This window comes from Coregonus clupeaformis, chromosome 12, assembly GCF_020615455.1.
Source record: "Coregonus clupeaformis isolate EN_2021a chromosome 12, ASM2061545v1, whole genome shotgun sequence".
Classification (NCBI taxonomy): Eukaryota; Metazoa; Chordata; class Actinopteri; order Salmoniformes; family Salmonidae; genus Coregonus; species Coregonus clupeaformis.
Genome location: NC_059203.1, coordinates 13,185,818 through 13,209,081, shown reverse-complemented (window position 1 = coordinate 13,209,081; position 23,264 = coordinate 13,185,818). Strand labels below are relative to the sequence as shown.

At 44.4% G+C, this 23,264-nt stretch overlaps 1 pseudogene; it reads left to right on the top strand.

Annotated features, from left to right (window-relative positions):
- Nucleotides 1-18,774, top strand: part of LOC121578815 — a 30,219-nt pseudogene extending 11,445 nt beyond the window's left edge.
- The last annotated feature ends 4,490 nt before the right edge of the window (nt 18,775-23,264 follow it).

The window sequence follows — 23,264 nt, the reverse complement described above, 5'->3', positions numbered from 1 at the left end:
AATCTAATCTAATCTAATCTAATCTAATCTCTCCTCTCCTCTCTAGTGGGTTTCCTGCTGCATCACAGCAGTCTGAACACAAACCAGTCGTCTCAGGAGCTGTGGAAGACGGCCCTCTGCAGCGGCCTGTATCTCAACATCATCAGGGATGAGACACTTAACATCCACAAGGTCTGACAGGGTATGACATTAGTATGCCATATACAGTATACTAGGTCCTCTGAGTGATGTGATTGGGACTCAAGGTGATTTTATTCTGGGCATGGTTTCCCATTAGTGATGGCAAAGGTTTTGGTGAACAGTTTTAACCATGTTCCTACGAAGGTTTTAATGCACCAAAATGTTATTGGGACACAAGGCCCTGTCTTGTATTGTACTGTGTTGTATTAAATACATCTTACATCTTACTGCTGACAATATATTCAGTTTCCTGTCAGGTGTAGTAAGCGTGTTGCCAACATCAAAGAATGCATGGAGCATGCCCTAGTCAACAGGTGAGTTCTTTAGCATCTGTATAAAACCCTCTAAGAGCATGTCGCACAGCCCCTCAAACTGAGCCTGACCGTAAAGCCCAGCTTTCACATAGCAGGGAACGAAACAGGGATGGGCTGTGCATTTGACACAAGGTGGAAGTCTTTTTCATGGTCCTTCGAGCCAGATTTGGATCAGCAGCCAGCGCAACCATGTGCTTAACTGTTAAAAACAAGTGTGTCCACTTTCTAATGAGAACGTTGACTAGAGCTGTGTGTGTGTGTTTTTTGCCATGTCTATGTAAGTGGTGCGATGCACGGAGAGAGAAGAGGTTTCCTGAGGAATGCCTTGAAGGAACTGGTCAAAGTCCTGGAGGATGAACCTGGACTCCTGGGACTCAAGGTAAACAACACTCACTCACACATTCACTTAATCTGGCTAATAATGCCAATCTATTGCATGTTCAGCTTCCCTGTACATTTGAATATGATCATATTCTATTCTTTAATTATGTATTTACACTTTTAGCATCAACCTCTTATTCTGTACTATAATAGACACAGACAGAGAGCTCTGAAAGAAACACAGGCCAGTTTCTCTCTCTCTCTCTCTCTCTCTCTCTCTCTCTCTCTCTCTCTCTCTCTCTCTCTCTCTCTCTCTCTCTCTCTCTCTCTCTCTCTCTCTCTCTCTCTCTCTCTCTCTCTCTCTCTCTCTCTCTCTCTCTCTCTCTCTCTCTCTCTCTCTCTCTCTCTCTCTCAAGGGCTTTATTGGCATGGGAAACGTATGTTAACATTGCCAAAGCAAGTGAAGTAGATAGTAAACAAAAGTGAAAGAAACAATAAATATTAACAGTAAACATTACACTCAGAAGTTCCAAAAGAATAAAGACATTTCAAATGTCATATTATGTATATATACACTCACTCTCTCTCTCCCTCCATCCTTCCCTCTCTCTCTGTCAATCCGTCCCCAAGGCATTGTTTGTCTTCATGGCTCTGTCGTTTTCCCGTGACGAGGTTCTGTCGCTCGTCAGACATTCTGACAATATCCCCAGGATCAAGACCCCAGAGGACTACATAGACTCGTAAGTTTGAAGTGGTAGACACAAAGCAGACCTTCCTGCCACATAAAACGTACCTTCCTGCCATGCCACTTTGCACGCTACCAATCTCCCATATCAACCAAATATATACACTACCATATTACCACTTCAGCTTTCTAGTCACAAAACTAAACAATGTAGCAAATGCTTATACAACAGTGATCTGGATGTATAGTCCTACTGTGCTGTTGATACAGTAGTCACTAGTTTCTGTGTTTACGTATAGTCATACTGTTGATACAGTAGTTACAAGTTCATGTGTTTATGTGTGTGTGTGTGTGTGTGCGTGCGTGCTTGCTTGCTTGAGTGTGTGTGTGAGTGAGTTACAGTTACCAGGGTGAATATGAACGGTGTATCCGGCTCGAAGAACTATGACAAATATGAGGCAAAACATTCTGACTATTCCTCCATGTAGAATATGTACGTCTGTCCAGAAGAGGAATCAGTCCTGATGACATCATTTGTCTCAACCCTGTCTACACTGAACATCAATCAAGGTAAACAAGACGTATAATATGTCATTGTCGATTACAGTGATGTGTGATACTACGTTTACTTTATGTGTTCTACCACCATACCACCGTACTGTGTGGAACTCAACAGTGGAACATTGAGAAGAGTTTGATTTCAGGGCTCTGAGACTGGACTGTTTAAGATTACAGGTACTTCACTTAAGTGTCCATATAAATACTTTCCATTTATCACATTGGACATGTTGTTCCATAAGCCTACACTGTAAACACAATGTATTAAATACACTAGTTTCTGTGATGTTTCATGTTACAGGCCTACACCAGTGTCTCATGGTTTCTGTGATGTTTCATGTTACAGGCCTACACCAGTGTATCATGGTTTCTGTGATGTTTCATGTTACAGGCCTACACCAGTGTATCATGGTTTCTGTGATGTTTCATGTTACAGGCCTACACCAGTGTCTCATGGTTTCTGTGATGTTTCATGTTACAGGCCTACACCAGTGTATCATGGTTTCTGTGATGTTTCATGTTACAGGCCTACACCAGTGTCTCATGGTTTCTGTGATGTTTCATGTTACAGGCCTACACCAGTGTATCATGGTTTCTGTGATGTTTCATGTTACAGGCCTACACCAGTGTATCATGGTTTCTGTGATGTTTCATGTTACAGGCCTACACTAGTGTGCCCAAAGCCCTTCGGTTACTGAAGGGCTACCCAGACCTGGCCAAGGTGATGAACATGACCCAGTTCCACACCAAGATGTTGGACAACGTGCAGGAGATGCTTCACAAAACCTCAGATCTCTCCATCCTCTGGTCAGTGGTGCTAGTCTACTCCACCATGGGCCGCATCCAGAACCAACCTCTAGCCCCTAGGTACGTCTGTAGATCAGAACCAACCTCTAGGTATATATTTGGATCAGAACCAACCTCTAGGTACGTCTGTAGATCAGAACCAACCTCTAGGTACGTCTGTAGATCAGAACCAACCCCTAGGTACATCTGTAGATCAGAACCAACCTCTAGGTACGTCTGTAGATCAGAACCAACCTCTAGGTATATCTGTAGATCAGAACCAATCCCTAGGTACATCTGTAGATCAGTAGGGATTGGATAAAAGCAATATGGAAAAAACGTCCACCTAGCCTATCACTTAGTCTACGATATTGCCGATATCAAAACCATTTCAGATCCACATGATGTGCATAGGATCTAGGGACTAGGGTCTAGGATCTAGGGACTAGGATCTAGGGTCTTGGGACTAGGGCAGGGGTCCCCAATAGGGTCTAGGATCTAGGTGCTAGGATCTAGGGTCTAGGGACTAGGGTCTAGGATCTAGGGTCTAGGGACTAGGGTCTAGGATCTAGGGTCTAGGGTCTCGGATCTCGGGACTAGGGACTAGGGACTAGGGTCTTGGATCTAGGGACTAGGGACTAGGGTCTCGGATCTAGGGACTAGGGTCTAGGGACTAGGGACTAGGGTCTAGGGACTAGGGTCTAGGATCTAGGGACTAGGGTCTAGGGACTAGGGTCTAGGATCTAGGGACTAGGATCTAGGGTCTAGGGTCTCGGATCTCGGATCTAGGGACTAGGGACTAGGGACTAGGGTCTAAGGACTAGGAGCTAGGGACTAGGGACTAGGGACTAGGGTCTAGGGACTAGGGTCTAGGATCTAGGGACTAGGGTCTAGGATCTAGGGACTGGGGACTAGGGTCTAGGGTCTAGGATCTAGGGACTAGGATATAGGGACTAGGATCTAGGGTCTAGGGCAGGGGTGTCAAACTCATTTTAGCTCAGGGGCCACATGGAGGAAAATCTATTCCCAAGTGGGCCAGACCGGTAAAATCATGGTATATATATAACTTAAAAACAACAACTTCAGATTTTTTTTGTGTTTTAATATGATCAACATAAAACATAAAGCTGGAGCCTGAGGACAGTGTGTCCAAAATAGTACAAGCACAACATCACTATTAATCATAAAACACCTCAAGTTTATTTGAAAATTCTAAAGAAAAAGAACACACAAACACACAATGCCTCAGTGATTCACAGAAGTATATAACAGATCACAGAACTATATCAGGGTGTCTCATGCAGCACTTTAAGTGGGGTTGCATAGTTTATTTGACTCCTGATACCTGGCATCTTTTAGCTTTCACCAGCGCATCAATATCAGGCGTCACATCCTGAGTGGCAGCCAACTTCAGGATGTGATTCAAGTGCTTGTGCGTGAGCCTTGAGTGCAGCTTTGTTTTATTTATGCTCATTACAGAGAAAACTTGCTCACAAAGATATGTGGTTCCAACCATGCACAACAGTTTTGCAGCGAGGGCTGTCAAGTTGGGGTAACCTGGCAAGAGATTCTGATAAAATGTGTCCAAGCCAGCTGCGGCAAATTTGCCCTTCAAATCCGAGTCACACTGCAAGTCTATTATTTAAAGTTGGATGCTGACGGGCAGATCAGAGGGATTCATGGTGAATGGCGACCAAAAAACGTTGAAGTCCTTCTCCAGCTCACCAAAAATCTGAAAGTGTTGCTCAAACTCCCGTAACAGACCCGTTATTTTATCTTTGAACCGCTTCATGTCTGCCACATGTTGGGTTGCGCACACATTTTTCAGACAGGGGAAGTGAGCTGCATCACCACCGGCGAGTTGTGTCTCCCACAATGACAGCTTCAACTTGAAAGAACGTATGCTGTCATAATACTGTGTGACAACTTTGTTGCACCCTTGCAGCTGTTTGTTCAAGTTATTCAGGTGCTCTGTAACATCCACCATAAATGCAAGGTCCTGCATCCATTCTGCGGAATGAAATTCTAACACTGGTTTGCCCTTTTCTTCCATGAACTGTTCAATTTCTTCTCGTAAATCAAAGAAATGCCTCAGCACAGCACCTCGGCTTAACCATCTTACCTCAGTGTGGTATGGCAGGCCATAGATGTGGTCTTTCTCTCTGAGAAGGCTGTCAAACTGACGGTGATTCAGGCTTCTGGATCGGATGAAATTAACAGTTTGGATGACCACCTTCATGACGTTATCCATCTTTAATGACTTGCAACACAAAGCCTCCTGGTGCAAAATACATTGAAAAGTCCAAAAATCACGTCCTCCATTTGCAGATTGCACTTTCTCTCTGAACTTTGTCACAACGCCTGCTTTTTTCCCGATCATTGAGGGCGCACCATCTGTAGCCAGGCTGACAGCGCGGGACCAGTCCACTCCGACCCTGTCCAGCGCGCCGACGAGTGAGGTGAAAATATCAGCTGCTGTCGTTGTATCTGTCATCGGGCACCAACTCCACAAACTCCTCGGTGACGGTCAATGTGTCATCAACTCCGCGGATGAAAATGGCCAGTTGTGCAACATCTGTAATGTCCGTGCTTTCATCAATTGCAACCGAAAATGCAATAAATGACTTTACGTTTTGCTTCAACTGGCTGTCCAAATCCACTGAAAGATCGGAAATCCTGTCTGCAACTGTGTTTCTTGTCAGGCTGATATTTGCAAAAGCCTGGCGCTTTTCAGGGCACACAATCTCCGCTGCCTTCATCATGCATGTTTTTACAAATTCACCCTCACTAAATGGTTTTGAAGCCACTGCGATTTCATTAGCAATGAGGTAGCTAGCTTTCACTGCAGCGTCACTGATGTCTCGGCTGTGAGTAAACACAGACTGCTGTTTCTTCAGACCCGCCAACAGTTCATTCACCTTCTCTCTTCTCCGCTGTCCTTGAAAGTTGTCATATTTGTTGGCATGAAGACTCACATAGTGGCGACGAAGGTTATATTCTTTCAGCACTGCAATATGCTGTGAACACACCAAACAGACAGCTTTCCCATTCAATTCCGTGAATGAATAGGAAGATGACCATTTTTCTTGGAACACTCTGCACTCTGCGTCCACTTTTCTCTTTTTGACAGAGACATATTGGGGCAATGAGGGTGCCAAAGCACATAATGTTAAAAGTAGAAGCCGTAATAAATATTGCGGGCAAAACATCTGGACTGGCTGCAGTTGCTTGACCTACTTGCTCTGCCCCGGTATAAACAGTTTGCTTGCTTAACACAATTGCTATTGCGCCATCCAGTGGACGCAATTGGAACAGCAGTTTATTTTATTTAAAAATTGCAGCCCATTTTTATACTTTACAAAATCATCTCGCGGGCCGGATTAAACCCGTTTGCGGGCCTGATCCGGCCCGTGGGCCGGACGTTTTACACCCCTGGTCTAGGGTCTAGGGTCTAGGGTCTAGGGTCTCGGATCTAGGGACTAGGGTCTAGGGACTAGGGTCTAGGGTCTAGGGTCTAGGGTCTAGGGTCTAGGGTCTAGGGACTAGGGTCTAGGGACTAGGATCTAGGGACTAGGATCTAGGGACTAGGGACTAGGATATAGGGACTAAAATATATAGGGACTAGGGACTAGGGTTTAGGGACTAGGGTCTAGGGTCTAGGCTCTAGGGACTAGGGTCTCGGATCTACGGACTAGGGTCTAGGGACTAGGATCTAGGGACTAGGGTCTAGGGACTAGGATCTAGGGACTAGGATCTAGGGACTAGGGTCTAGGGACTAGGGTCTCGGATCTACGGACTAGGGTCTAGGGACTAGGATCTAGGGACTAGGGTCTAGGGTCTCGGATCTACGGACTAGGGTCTAGGGACTAGGATCTAGGGACTAGGGTCTAGGGACTAGGGTCTAGGGACTAGGATCTAGGATCTAGGGTCTAGGGACTAGGGTCTCGGCTCTAGGGACTAGGGTCTAGGGTCTAGGATCTAGAGACTAGGGTCTAGGGTCTAGGGTCTAGGGTCTAGGATCTAGAGACTAGGGTCTAGGGACTAGGGACTAGGGTCTAGGATTTGGGTCTAGGGTCTAGGGACTAGTGTCTAGGATCTAGGGTCTAGGATCTAGGAACTAGGGCCCACACATGTATTCAGGAAAAGTGTGTGCAAAGCTGTCATCAAGGCAAAGGGTGGCTATTTGAAAAATCTCAAATATAAAATACATTTTGATTTGTTTAACACTTCTTTGGTTACTACATGATTACATATGTATTATTTAATACTTTTGATGTCTTCACTATTATTCTACAATGTAGAAAATTGTAAAAAAAATTAAGAAAAACCCTTGACTGAGTAGGTGTGTCCAAACTTTTGACTGGTACTGTATGTAACACCATGGTTGCGTTCCAAATGGCACCCTATTATCTATGGGCCCTTGTCAAAGGTAGTGCACAATATAGGCAACAGGGTGCCATTTGGGACGCAGACAATACAGTGTGTGTTAACTCCTAAAGACTGAGATGTGGCTCCTATATATTTCACTGCTAAAGACTGAGATGTGGCTCCTATATATTTCACTGCTAAAGACTGAGATATGACTCCTATATATTTCACTGCTAAAGACTGAGATGTGGCTCCTATATATTTCACTGCTAAAGACTGAGATATGACTCCTATATATTTCACTGCTAAAGACTGAGATATGGTTGTGTTTTTCTCTAGTTTGTACCCACGGGTGTTGGAGAAGATGTTCTCCCAGAGCAGTGAGGAGGTTTCTGTACGGCGCTACCTCATGTCTTTCCCTCTGGTTTGCTCCCTCTCCAGCCATAGTGTCCACCAGCAGTATCCAGAAGAGGTTGGTATTGGGCTACAGAGACACCATCTGGCCTCAAGCTGGGTATCCTGCTGTAATAACATATTTAAACTGGTCATGTTAAATTTAAAGTTAGCCAATGCACTTTTCCTGACCACGTTACATGGCTACGAAAATTGTTGGTTGTATTTTCGGCTGGGTAGTTTTTTCAGGTCAGGTCACATCACATCAAGTACTGAATGGTGAAAACAATTATCACTTTAGTGTGGAGCATCTCAGTAAATTGTGGGGGAAAAAAACAGAAAAAACTAATTTTAGCGATAAATATGGTAAAGTCTGAGAGACATCTCTTTGTGTTTCTTGTTGTTGTCTAGACGGAGGCAGTTGAGAAGAGGAGTCTGTGTGACTTTCCTGGAGGACATCGCCAGACAGAACAGCTCTGTCGTCTTTGAGATATGTGCTGAACAGTGCAGCCTCAATGACCAGGTGTGTGTGTGTGTGTGTCTGCGTGTGTGTGTGTGTGTGTGTGTGTGTGTGTGTGTGTGTTTGTGTGTTCGAGATATCCAACCTCGATGACCAGGATTCTGGGGGAAGGGTACAGGTCACACAACTAATTAACTATAAGATTGATGCAGCCAATTGACAGTATTTCCAATTATATTGCAACACCCTCGTGGTCACTGCGCTCGATTTAAAGGTACAATTTGGCATCTGGGAATCTTTTCAATGGTCATTTGAATTCTACATATTTACCCGTTAATGAAGCAAATCCCAGATTGTAGCTTTAATGTAGGAGTGTGCTAGTGGAAAGACAGTGAGAAGGTGAAGAGGAGATGGTGTAACGAGAGAAGGTTGTTTTTCTCTATGCTGGAAAACATTGTGAGGGTGTTTACTTTAGTTTAGGCTCCTGAGAGGTTGCAGCGTAGCAGGAAAAAGTAAAATCACTAATTTATTTTTCTGTAAACACCGCAAGCAATGTATAACAGACTTAAATGGAAAACGTATATTCTAATACTATTTCTTCTATGTGGTCCTCTTAATCATGTTCCCTATTAGCTGTTGCCCAAACACTGTGGCCAGACCGTAAGCGCAGCTCGCAATAAGAATCAGAAGAAGCAGACGCCGAGAAAAGGAGAGGGGTAAAGAGAGAAACCTGGCACAGACAGACAGAGGACAGACCGCGGACAGACAGAGGACAGACCGAGGACAGACAGAGGACAGACCGCGCCATCGCCACCAAGTCAGTGCTTTTACCCCTCTTTAACCCCCTATATCTCTCTATCCCTCTCTCCATCCCTCTATCCCTCTCTATATACCTCTATCCATCTAACATCCCTCCATCCCTCTAATATCCCTCCATCCCTCTCTATCCCTCTCTATACCCCTCTATCCCTGTCTATACCCCTCTATCCCTCTCTATACCCTCTCTATCCCTCTCTATAACCCTCCATCCCTGTCTATACCCCTCTATACCCCTCTATCCCTCTCTATCCCTCTCTATCCCTCTCTATACCCCTCTATCCCTCTCTATCCCTCTCTATCCCTCTCTATAACCCTCCATCCCCCTCCATCCCTCTCTATCCCTCTCTATATCCCTCCATCCCTGTCTATACCCCTCTATACCCCTCTATCCCCCTCCATCCCTCTCTATCCCTCTCTATACCCCTCTATCCCTGTCTATACCCCTCTATCCCTCTCTATACCCCTCTATCCCTCTCTATACCCTCTCTATCCATCTATGTACCCCTCCATCCCTCTCTATCCCCCTCGATACCCCTCTATCCCCCTCCATCCCTCTCTATCCCTCTCTATACCCCTCTATCCCTGTCTATACCCCCTCTATACCCCTCTATCCCCCTCCATCCCTCTCTATCCCTGTCTATACCCCTCTATCCCTCTCTATACCCCTCTATCCCTCTCTATACCCTCTCTATCCATCTATGTAACCCTCCATCCCTCTCTATCCCCCTCTATACCCCTCTATCCCTCTCTATACCCCTCTATCCCTCTCTATACCCTCTCTATCCATCTATGTAACCCTCCATCCCTCTCTATCCCCCTCCATCCCTCTCTATCCCCCTCGATACCCCCTCTATCCCCCTCCATCCCTCTCTATCCCTCTCTATACCCCTCTATCCCTGTCTATACCCCCTCTATACCCCTCTATCCCCCTCCATCCCCTCTCTATCCCTGTCTATACCCCTCTATCCCTCTCTATACCCCTCTATCCCTCTCTATACCCTCTCTATCCATCTATGTAACCCTCCATCCCTCTCTATCCCCCTCTATACCCCTCTATCCCTCTCTATACCCCTCTATCCCTGTCTATACCCCTCTATCCATCTATGTACCCCTCCATCCCTCTCTATCCATCTATGTACCCCTCCATCCCTCTCTATCCATCTATGTACCCCTCCATCCCTCTCTATCCCTCTCTGTACCCCTCCATCCCTGTCTATATCCCTCCATCCATCTACAAATGTATTCATCCCCCTTGGCATTTTTCCTATTTTGTTGTCACATGGTCTATCACTTGTTCTGAAAGGCCCCAGAGCCTGCAACACCACTAAGCAAGGGGCACTACCAAGCAAGCGGCACCATGAAGACCAAGGAGCTCTCCAAACAGGTCAGGGACAAAGTTGTGGAGAAGTACAGTTCAGGGTTGGGTTATAAAAAAATATCAGAAACTTTGATTATCCCACGGAGCACCATTAAATCCATTATTAAAACATTGAAAGAACATGGCACCACAACAAACCTGCCAAGAGAGGGCCACCCACCAAAACTCATGGACCAGGCAAGGAGGGCATTCATCAGAGAGGCAACAAAGAGACCAAAGATAACCCTGAAGGAGCTGCAAAGCTCCACAGCGGAGATTGGAGTATCTGTCCATAGGACCACTTTAAGCCGTACACTCCTCAGAGCTGGGCTTTATGTAAGAGTAAAGCCATTGCTTAAAGAAAAAAATAAGCAAACACATTTGGTCTTCGCCAAAAGGCATGTGAGAGACTCCCCAAACATATGGAAGAAGGTACTCTGGTCAGATGAGACTAAAATTGAGCTTTTTGGCCATCAAGGAAAACGCTATGTCTGGCGCAAACCCAACACCTCTCATCACCCCGAGAACACCATCCCCACAGTGAAGCATGGTGGTGGCAGCATCATGCTGTGGGGATGTTTTTCATCGGCAGGGAAACTGGTCAGAATTGAAGGAATGATGTATGGCGCTAAATACAGGGAAATTCTTGAGGGAAACCTGTTTCTCTCTTCCAGAGATTTGAGACTGGGACGGAGGTTCACCTTCCAGCAGGACAATGACCCTAAGCATACTGCTAAAGCAACACTCAAGTGGTTTAAGTGGAAACATTTAAATGTCTTGGAATGGCCTAGTCAAAGCCCAGACCTCAATCCAATTGAGAATCTGTGGTATGAGTTAAAGATTGCTGGACACCAGCAGAACCCATCCAACTTGAAGGAGCTGGAGCAGTTTTGCCTTGAAGAATGGGCAAAAATCCCAGTGGCTAGATGTGCCAAGCTTATAGAGACATACCCCAAGAGACTTGCAGCTGTAATTGCTGCAAAAGGTGGCTCTACAGAGTATTGACTTTGGGGGGCGAATAGTTATGCACGCTCAAGTTTTCTGTTTTTTGGTCTTATTTGTTGTTTGTTTCACCCCCAAAAATAATTTGCATCTTCAAAGTGGTAGGCATGTTGTGTAAATCAAATGATACAAACCCCCAAAAAATCATGTTTAATTCCAGGTTGTAAGGCAACAAATTAGGAAAAATGCCAAGGGGGGTGAATACTTTCGCAAGCCACTGTATATACCCCTCCATCCCCCCATCCATCTCTATACTCCTCCATCCCTCTCTATTTACGTAAGTAATCACACCCCTGCGTCATTACATGTTAGAATCACCTTTGGCAGCGATTACAGCTGTGTGTCGTTCTGGGTAAGTCTCTAAAAGCTTTGCACACCTGGATTATGCAATATTTTCAAATTATTCTCTGTCAGCTCTGTCAAGTTGTTTGTTGATCATTGCAAGACAGACATTTTCACGTCTTGCCATAGATCTTCAAGCCGATATAAGTCAAAACTGTAACTAGGCCACTCAGGAACATTCAATGTCGTCTTGGTAAGCAACTCCAGTGTATATTTGGCCTTGTGTTTTAGGTTATTGTCCTGCTGAAAGGTGAACTTGTCTCCCAGTGTCTGTTGGAAAGCAGACTGATTTTGCCTGTGCTCAGCTCCATTCCTTTCTTTTTATCCTAAAAAACTCCCTAGTCCTTGCTGATGACAAGCATACCCATAACATGATGCAGCCACCACCATGCTTGAAAATATGAAGAGTGGCACTCAGTGATGTGTCGTGTTGGATTTGCCCCAAACATAACAACTTTGTATTTAGGACAAAAAGTGAATTTCTTAGCCACATTTATTGCAGTATTACTTTAGTGCCTTAATGCAAATGGAATGCATGTTTTGGAATATTTGTATTCTGTAAGGCTTCCTTCTTTTCACTCTGTCATTTAGGTTAGTATTATTGCATTAAACTCTGTAACTGTTTTAAAGTCACCATTGGCCTCATGGTGAAATCCCTGAGCGGTCTCCTTACTCTCCAGCAACTACGTTAGGAAGGAAGCCTGTATCTTTGTAGTGACTGGGTGTATTGATACACCATCCAAAGTGTAATTAATAACTTCACCATGATCAAAGGGATATTTAACGTCAGCTTTTTTTTTTTTTACCCATCTACCTTCTTTGCGAGGCATTGGAAAACCTCCCTGGTCTTTGTGGTTGAATCTGTGTTTGAAATTCACTGCTCAACTGAGGGACCTTACAGATAATTGTATATGTGGGGTACAAAGATAAGGTAGTCATTCAAAAATGATGCTAAAGACTATTATTGCACCCAGAGTGAGTCCATGTAACTTATGTGACTTGTTAAGCACATTTTTACTCCTGAACTTATTTAGGCTTGCCATAACAAAGGGGTTGAATACTTATTGACTCAAGACATTTCAGCTTTTCATTTTTAAATAATTTGTAAACATTTCTAAAAACATAATTCCACTATGACATTATGGGGTATTGTGTGTAGGCCAGTGACACAAAATAAAAATGTAATACTTTTTTACTCAGGCTGTAACACAACAAAATGTGGAAAAAGTCAAGGGGTGTGAATACTTTCTGAAGGCACTGTATATTACAGAGTTCAGGAAGTCAGACAATCATAGCTAGGTTACTATTTTCTCTATTTCAAAATTGACATTCATACCAACGCAGGAGACTCTAATGGTCTGAGTACATGTTCTGCTTCGTCTCCAAGTCCCTACCAGATGATTATCTCTCCGTCATGCTGCCCCTAAAATTAGGTTTCCAGAGTGGAAGCTCAGCAGTAGAATTGCTTCTGTAACGTAAATACAGGCAGCAGAGAGAGACAGATAGAGAGAGACAGAGAAAGATAGAAAGAGAGAGAAAGATAGAAAGAGAGAGCAAGATAGAAAGAGAGAGAGAGAGAGAGAGAGAGAGAGAGAGAGAGAGAGAGAGAGAGAGAGAGAGAGAGAGAGAGAGAGAGAGAGAGAGAGAGAGAGAGAGAAAGAGAGAGTATAGAAAGAAAAAGAGAGAGAGAGAGTATAGAGAGAGAAAAAGAGAGTGTAGAGAGAGAAAGAGAGAGAGAGAGTGTAGAGAGAGAGAGAGAAAGAGAGAGAGAGAGAGAGAGAGAGTATAGAGAGAGAAAGAGTGTGTAGAGAGAGAAAGATAGAGTATAGAGAGAGAAAGAGAGAGTGTAGAGAGAGAAAGAGAGAGTGTAGAGAGAGAAAGAGAGAGAGAGAGAGAGAGAGAGAGAGAGAGAGTATAGAGAGAGAAAAAGAGAGTGTAGAGAGAGAAAGAGAGAGAGAGTGTAGAGAGAGAAAGAGAGAGAGAGAGAGAGAGAGAGAAAGAGAGAGAACGAGAACAAGAGAACATGAAAGAGGAGGGGTTGTGCCGGTTTATACACAAAACAGACAGAACCGGAGTTACCTTTCAACCAAGCCAACGTGCCGGTCCAGAGTATCATAATCACCAAATGGTCCATTTAGCCTGACTGTTGTACATTCAGACTGCCATGCCAGTCCTGTTTGATGCTCATGTCGTTGGTTTGTCCTTGTCGCAGGATCATGACCCATCCCAACCAGACCACCCAGGAGATAGGGCATCCGTCTGACCATCTGGCCGGGATTGGGGCCTACACTGCCAGCCTGCACTCACTGTCACGCTACCTCAGTCTGGATGTTACTAGGCTGGTCAAGAATGTCCTGCTGCAGCAGACACAGCCACTGGACTCGTACAGGGGACAGTCCATCACAACATTCTACACTGACTCATACAGTCTGACTCATACAGTCTGACTCATACAGGCTGACTCATACAGGCTGACTCTCTGTGGCATGTGTGTTGTATACATTCTTGCGCAAATGGATGCACAGACACAGACACACACACACACATACACACACACACACACACACAACGATGAGACAGCCTACAAGGAGGAGGAGGTCAGTGACCTGGCAGTGTGGTGCCAGAACAACAACCTCTCCCTCAACGTCAGCAAGACCAAGGAGCTGATCGTGGACTACAAGAAACAGGGTGGGGGGCGAGCACACCCCCATCCACATCGACGGGGTTGCAGTGGAGCAGGTCAAGTTCCTCGGTGTCCAAATCACTAAAGACTTAAAATGATCTAAACACACACACACGGTCGTGAAGAAGGATTCTTCCCCCTCAGGAGGTTGAAGAAGTTTGGTATGGGCCCTCAGATCCTCAAAAAGTCCTACAGATGTACCATTGAGAGCATTTTTGACTTGCTGCATCACTGCTACTGCTACTAGCACCGCCCTCGATCACATGGCACTACAGAGGGTGGTGCGGACAGCCCAGTTCATCACTGGGGCCGAGCTCCCTGCCATCCAGAACCTCTATATCAGGTGGGGTGGTAGGAACGCCTAGAAAATTGTTAGACTCCAGCCACCCAAGCCATAGACTGTTCTCTCTGCTTCCGCATGGCAAGAGGTACCGGAGCAGTAAGTCTGGCACCAACAGGCTTTTTATCAGCTTCTATCCCCAAGCAATAAGACTGAAAATGGCTACACAGACTATTTGAGTTTACCTTCTATCTTTATTGACCTTTTATTTTGAGTTTTGCACTGTTTCTATGCACACTCACAGGGCCCTATACACTCACACTCACTCACTCCAACACTCACACACACACACTCACTCCAACACTCACACACACTGTCACTCCATCACCCACACACCAACTCACATACAAGCTGCTACTACTCTGTTTATCTTATATCCTGATGCCTAGTCACCTTACCCCTATACATGTCTACCTCCATCACTCCAGTATCCCTGCACATTGTTAATATGGTATTGGAACTTACCCTGTATATATATTCACCTTACCCCTATATACATATCTACATCTATCACTCCAGAATCCCTGCACATTGTAAATATGGTATTGAACAGACCCTGTATATAGTCACCTTACCCCTATACATATCTACTTCCATCACTTCCATCTAGTATTACATTGTTATTGATTATTGCATTGTTGGGTTATGAGTTGGCAAGAAAGGCAAGGTAACCTAGGAGATCCTCTCTCCATTCACCTGACACAGAGAGGCCTAGGAGATCCTCTCTCGATACACCAGACACAGAGAGGCATAGGAGATCCTCTCTCCATTCACCAGACACAGAGAGAACTAGGAGATCCTCTCTCCATTCACCAGACACAGAGAGGCCTAGGAGATCCTCTCTCCATTCACCAGACACAGAGAGGCCTAGGAGATCCTCTCTCCATTCACCAGACACAGAGAGGCCTAGGAGATCCTCTCTCCATTCACCAGACACAGAGAGGCCTAGGAGATCCTCTCTCCATTCACCAGACACAGAGAGGCCTAGGAGATCCTCTCTCCATTCACCAGACACAGAGAGGCCTAGGATATCCTCTCTCCATTCACCAGACACAGAGAGAACTTGGAGATCCTCTCTCCTACCGAGACACCTACAGACTCATCATCACAATGCATATGTACCTCACTGATGATGAGATATACTGGATGCATCATAAATAGGACACTATAGGGAACAGTGCCATTTAGGATGCACCATACTGTACTGTACGGTGTTCCTTCTCTGTGTGGGACTCTTTGACATTTTGCAAGTCATTTATCTGCTCACTGTAATATATATATATATATATATATTTTTTAGTCATTTAGCAGACGCTCTTATCCAGAGCGACTTACAGGAGCAATTAGGGTTAAGTGCCTTGCTCAAGGGCACATCGACAGATTTTTCACCTAGTCGGCTCGGGGATTAGAACCAGCGACCTTTCGGTTACTGGCACAACGCTCTTACCCACTAAGCTACCTGCCGCCCCAAGGTTGGAGTTCTATTGAACTGTCATAGTAGTATTTGTTCAATCAGTGTCTTTGTTTACAAGCTGCTGTCCATGTACACACATTACTTCTAAATATCCAGGGGAGTATACCTAAGGTGACCACATTTAAAATACCCAAATGACCTAGTGGTGCTCGCTGTTGAGTTTTAGCCCCACTAGCTTTAAAAAAAAAAAAAATCATAAAATCTCATAATAAATAAAAGAAGTTTGGGGGGGGGGGTGTGACAGTAACGTTATACTATGCTATTACATTTGATTATGTTATGTAGAATACTAATTAATCATTATGTGATCTTCCAAGACATTGCTTCAGCTTTGATCTTACTTAACTAAACAAGCACCATTGTGAGAAGTGAAGGAGCGATGTTCTGTGTGCTACGGACCCGTGCTGTCCGCAGCACCGAATAATCAATTGAAGCGCACCTAGCCTGCGTTTTTTTGCTTCGCGCAAAATTTGGTGATACAGAAACGATTGAGACCACGTGTGTGGCCGTTTTATGAAAATGTGGGAATGTTGGGCCAAGGAAATATTTCTGGTTAGTCTCAGGGAATGTAAAACAGGAAGGGAGACTTATAAAACGGGATTGAGCGAAGTAGGAGCAAATACTGTATGTTGAATTTTTTTATTTATTTTTTTATTTCACCTTTATTTAACCAGGTAAGCCAGTTGAGAACAAGTTCTCATTTACAACTGCGACCTGGCCAAGATAAAGCAAAGCAGTGCGATAAAAACAACAACACAAGAGTTACATATGGGGTAAAAAACCATAAAGTCAAAAAATAAACAACAGAAAAAAGGTTTTTAACCTTTTTTTTTTTAAGTGGTGATTGAATTTGTTGGTAAAATGCGGGACATTATTGTTTCGTTGCGGTACAAAGGGTCAAAAGGTGGGACTTTCCGGCACAATCCGGCACATGTAGTCACCCTAAGTATAGCCTCCCTGGTGGTAGTCCTTTATAATAGCTGTGGTTCAGTAAGTCAAGAGCTTTACTTGGTAAATAAATAGCTAAATGTAGGTTGGATTGAATTAAGCCACAGTCTAAACTACAGTCTAAACTACAGAATAAATTACAGTCTAAAACTAAACATCCATATTCTCCTCTTCATCCCTAATCTGCCCAGAGATGCAGGCCCTGGCCGAGCTGATTGGTCCGTACAGTCGGTCTCTAATTCCTCAGTGAGAACCTGATGTGGCATATCACCTCACAAATTGGAGAACTCACGGTAGGATTAAGTTTCAAACAATTATAGATGGCTCATAAATATCTATGATGTGGAACAATGAAGTCAGTCCTACTCTCCTCACCCAGTCCAAAAGAGAAGGTAATTGAAGTCAGTCCTACTCTCCTCACACAGTCCAAAAGAGAAGGTAATTGAAGTCAGTCCTACTCTCCTCACCTAGTCAAAAAAAATTATGTAATTGTGACCCAAACATCCCCTTTTTAGTGGAGTGTGTCACGCCCTGACTCCAGGGACTTGTATTTGTTGAGTCAGGGTGTGTATTTTCTGTGTTGGGTTTGTCTATGTTAGTTTCTAGATCGTTTAGATCTATGTTGGCCAGGGTGGTTCCCAATCAGAGGCAGCTGTAGCTCGTTGTCTCTGATTGGGGCCCATACTTAGGTAGCCTGTTGGCACTAGTGGGGTGTGGGATCTTGTTCCGTGTGAGGTATGTTATTTGTCTACCTTGGACGTTTCGTTTGTTGTTTTAGTCGTGAAATAAATATGAATGCATATCACGCTGCGCCTTGGTCCTTCTCCTTCGTAAACGATCGTGACAGAGTGTTACATCCTCCATCCACATACAGTCTGACCTCTTGATCAATGTGTTAGAACTCATGCAGTACATGATAGAAAGTTGACAATAAGATTGGACTTGACATCAATGCTGTGATTGCACTCTTAACCTGGTTGACAGTATCTAACTCTTCTTATCCTCTCTTTCCTCTCCTCTCCTCTCCTCTCCCTCTCCCTCTCATCTTATTATCTTTCTCCTCCCCTATCCTATTCCTCTCCTCTCCTCTTCCTCTCCTCTCCTCTTCCTGTCAGAAACTGGTGATAGAGAACATGGACGTGCTGGTTCAGATGAGAGCTAACTTTGACAAGCCTGAGGCCATGGCTAACCTCCAGAAGAGACTGCCTGGTAAGAGAGCGAGCGCGAGAGCGAGAGAGAGAGAGAGCGAGAGAGAGAGAGAGAGAGAGAGAGAGACACACTAACCTCCCAAAGAGACTGCCAGCTCAGGAGGAGAAACAGGGTGAAGATGAGGAAACAGTCAAAACGTATCACTCACTCCAAACGGAATGCTTTAACAGTTGCAAGGAGAAATATGACGTGAAACTCCTCAGGCTCCAATAGGGTTGATTCCTGTCTTGAGATCCATGTCCTGTTAGGACGTACCTATCACTCCAAACAGAATGCCTTATAAGTTGATTTAAAGAACACTGATCAAAAAAATTATAATAACCTGAATCTAAACTTAAAACATTATTGAATCAATACTAGCTTGAGATCTGCATGTGTAACTGGAGCTTTGGTGGAAATCTCCCATTGACATCACTGCATGATTTACTGTAGAGTTATGTAATGGAGATTTTCCTTGTCTCCTCTTCCAGCCGGTGAGAACGTCCTGAAGAGGATGACCATCATCGGAGTGACCCTGTCACACTGGAAGACGTGAGACAAACTACCACTTATGATATACTGAATGGAGAATTTGGTAGTGCTTTACATTACAGCTCGGTAATAACAGGGTAATAACATGGTAATAACCATGTTATTATTAGGTAATTACCATTACTTACCAGTAGTTGTTTGTTAATTTCAGTCCCCTCTTTCGGGTATAGGGTTGTTGTGTGTATTGTTTGAGTCATGTTATAACAGTGTAAAGTCAGTTGTCATAAGGTGACACCAGCTGCCATTACATATTTTTTGTATGTGCTACCGTTTTTTTTTTTCTTAGTCAGGAAAATCTCCTGGCCCAAGGTATGACCAATCTAATCTCTCTGTTCTCTGTCTTCAGATCATGCACAAGCATTGTCCCTCCCTGATGGGGCCCATTGAGAGTCTGAGAACCTGGTCTATAGAACATAATAGATAGAATAGAACAGAATACAATAGAACAGAATAGAACAGAATAGAACAGAACCGAACAGAACTGAACAGAATAGAATTGAACAGAATATAACAGAATAGAACCGAACAGAATAGAACAGAATAGAATAGAACAGAATATAAAATAATAGAATAGAACAGAATAGAATAGAACAGAATAGAACAGAATAGAACAGAACACAATAGAACCGAATAGAACAGAATAGAACAGAATAGAACAGAACACAATAGAACACAATAGAACCGAACAGAATAGAACAGAATAGAACAGAATAGAATAGAACAGAATAGAACAGAATAGAATAGAACAGAACAGAATAGAATATAATAGAACATAATAGAACAGAATAGAATAGAACATAATAGAATAGAATAGAATAGAATAGAATAGAATAGAATAGAACAGAATAGAACAGAATAGAACAGAATAGAACAGAACAGAACAGAATAGAACAGAATAGAACAGAACAGAATAGAACATAATAGAACAGAATAGAACAGAATAGAATATAATAGAATAGAATAGAACAGAACAGAATAGAATAGAATAGAACAAATCAAATCAAATTTTATTGGTCACATGCGCCGAATACAACAGGTGCAGACATTACAGTGAAATGCTTACTTACAGCCCTTAACCAACAGTGCATTTATTTTAAACAAAAAAAGTAAGAATAAAACAACAACAAAAAAAGTGTTGAGAAAAAAAGAGCAGAAGTAAAATAAAGTGACAGTAGGGAGGCTATATATACAGTAAAATAAAGTGACAGTAGGGAGGCTATATATACAGGGGGGTACCGTTGCAGAGTCAATGTGCGGGGGCACCGGCTAGTTGAGGTAGTTGAGGTAATATGTACATGTGGGTAGAGTTAAAGTGACTATGCATAAATACTTAACAGAGTAGCAGCAGCGTAAAAAGGATGGGGTGGGGGGGGCAGTGCAAATAGTCCGGGTAGCCATGATTAGCTGTTCAGGAGTCTTATGGCTTGGGGGTAGAAGCTGTTGAGAAGTCTTTTGGACCTAGACTTGGCACTCCGGTACCGCTTGCCGTGCGGTAGCAGAGAGAACAGTCTATGACTAGGGTGGCTGGAGTCTTTGACAATTTTGAGGGCCTTCCTCTGACACCGCCTGGTATAGAGGTCCTGAATGGCAGGGAGCTTTGCCCCAGTGATGTACTGGGCTGTACGCACTACCCTCTGTAGTGCCTTGCGGTCAGAGGCCAAGCAGTTGCCATACCAGGCGGTGATGCAACCAGTCAGGATGCTCTCGATGGTGCAGCTGTAGAATTTTTTGAGGATCTGAGGACCCATGCCAAATCTTTTTAGTCTCCTGAGGGGGAATAGGCTTTGTCGTGCCCTCTTCACGACTGTCTTGGTGTGTTTGGACCATGATAGTTCGTTGGTGATGTGGACACCAAGGAACTTGAAGCTCTCAACCTGTTCCACTACAGCCCCGGCCGATGAGAATGGGGGCGTGCTCAGTCCTCTTTTTTTTCCTGTAGTCCACAATCATCTCCTTTGTCTTGGTCACGTTGAGGGGAGAGGTTGTTGTCCTGGCACCACACGGCCAGATCTCTGACCTCCTCCCTATAGGCTGTCTCATCGTTGTCGGTGATCAGGCCTACCACTGTTGTGTCGTCGGCAAACTTAATGATGGTGTTGGAGTCGTGCCTGGCCATGCAGTCATGGGTGAACAGAGAGTACAGGAGGGGGACTGAGCACGCACCCCTGAGGGGCCCCCGTGTTGAGGATCAGTGTGGCAGATGTGTTGTTACCTACCCTTACCACCTGGGGGCGGCCCGTCAGGAAGTCCAGGATCCAGTTGCAGAGGGAGGTGTTTAGTCCCAGGATCCTTAGCTTAGTGATGAGCTTAGAGGGCACTATGGTGTTGAATGCTGAGCTGTAGTCAATGAATAGCATTCTCACGTAGGTGTTCCTCTTGTCCAGGTGGGAAAGGGCAGTGTGGAGTGCGATAGAGATTGCATTATCTGTGGATCTGTTGGGGGCGGTATGCAAATTGGAGTGGGTCTAGGGTTTCTGGGATTATGCTGTTGATGTGAGCCATGACCAGTCTTTCAAAGCACTTCATGGCTACAGACGTCAGTGCTACGGGTCGGTAGTCATTTAGGCAGGTTATCTTAGAGTTCTTGGGCACGGGGACTATGGTGGTCTGCTTGAAACATGTTGGTATTACAGACTCAGTCAGGGACATGTTGAAAATGTCAGTGAAGACACTTGCCAGTTGGTCAGCACATGCTCGGAGTACACGTCCTGGTAATCCGTCTGGCCCTGCGGCCTTGTGAATGTTGACCTGCTTAAAAGTCTTACTCACATCGGCTACGGAGAGCGTGATCACATAGTCATCCGGAACAGCTGGTGCTCTCATGCATGCTTCAGTGTTGCTTGCCTCGAAGCGAGCATAGAAGTGGTTTAGCCTCGTCTGGTAGGCTTGTGTCACTGGGCAGCTCGCGGCTGTGCTTCCCTTTGTAGTCTGTAATAGTTTTCAAGCCCTGCCACATCCGACGAGCGTCAGAGCCAGTGTAGTATGATTCAATCTTAGACCTGTATTGACTCTTTGCCTGTTTGATGGTTCGTCGGAGGTCATAGCGGGATTTCTTATAAGCGTCCGGGGTTAGAGTCCCGTTCCTTGAAAGCGGCAGCTCTACCCCTTTAGCTCAGTGCGGATGTTTCCTGTAATCCATGGCTTCTGGTTGGGGTATGTACGTATGGTCACTGTGGGGACGACATCATCGATGCACTTATTGATGAAGCCAGTGACTGATGTGGTGTACTCCTCAATGCTGTCTGAAGAATCCCGGAACATGTTCCAGTCTGTGCTAGCAAAACAGTCCTGTAGCTTAGCATCTGCGTCATCTGACCACTTTTTATTAACCGAATCACTGGTGCTTCCTGCTTCAGTTTTTGCTTATAAGCAGGAATCAGGAGGATAGAGTTATGGTCAGATTTGCCAAATGGAGGGCGAGGGAGAGCTTTGTATGCGTCTCTGTGTGTGGAGTAAAGGTGGTCTAGAGTTTTTTTCCCTCTGGTTGCACATTTAACATGCTGGTAGAAATTAGGTAGAACGGATTTAAGTTTCCCTGCATTAAAGTCCCCGGCCACTAGGAGCGCTGCATCTGGATGAGCATTTTCCTGTTGATTAATGGCCTTGTACAACTCATTCAGAGCAATCTTAATGCCAGCATTGGTTTGTGGTGGTAAATAGACAGCTATGAAAAATATAGATGAAAACTCTCTTGGTAAATAGTGTGGTCTACAGCTTATCATAAGATACTCTACCTCAGGCGAGCAAAACCTCGAGACTTCCCTTAGTATTTGATTTTGTGCACCAGCTGTTGTTTACAAATATACACAGACCGCCGCCCCTTGTCTTACCAGAGTCAGACGTTCTGTCCTGCCGATGTAGCGTATAGCCTGCTAGCTGAATGTTATCATTGTTGTCGTTCAGCCACGACTCCGTGAAACATAAGATATTACAGTTTTTAATGTCCCGTTGGTAGGATAACCGTAATCTTAACTCGTCCATTTTATTCTCAAAAGATTGAACGTTGGCTAGTAGGATCGATGGGAGAGGCAGTTTACTCGCCGCCGTCGGATCCCTACAAGGCACCCGGATCTGCGTCCGCGATATCTCCGTCTCTTCCTCACGCGAATGACGGGGATCTGGGCCTTGTCGGGTGTCTGTAGGATATCCTTCGCGACCGCCTCGTTGAAGAAAAAATCTTCGTCCAATGCGAGGTGAGTAATCGCTGTCCTGATATCCAGAAGCTCTTTTTGGTTATAAGAGACGATGGCAGAAACATTATGTACAAAATAAATTATAAATAACGCGGAAAAACACACATAATAGTACAATTGGTTAGAGGGCTGTAAAACGGCAGCCATCTTCCCGGCGCTGTTCTTCATAACAGAATAGAACAGAATAGAATAGAACAGAATAGAACAGAATAGAATAGAACAGAATAGAACAGAATAGAACATAATAGAACAGAACAGAATAGAACATAGAATAAAATTATTGCTAACTTGTATATGGAAC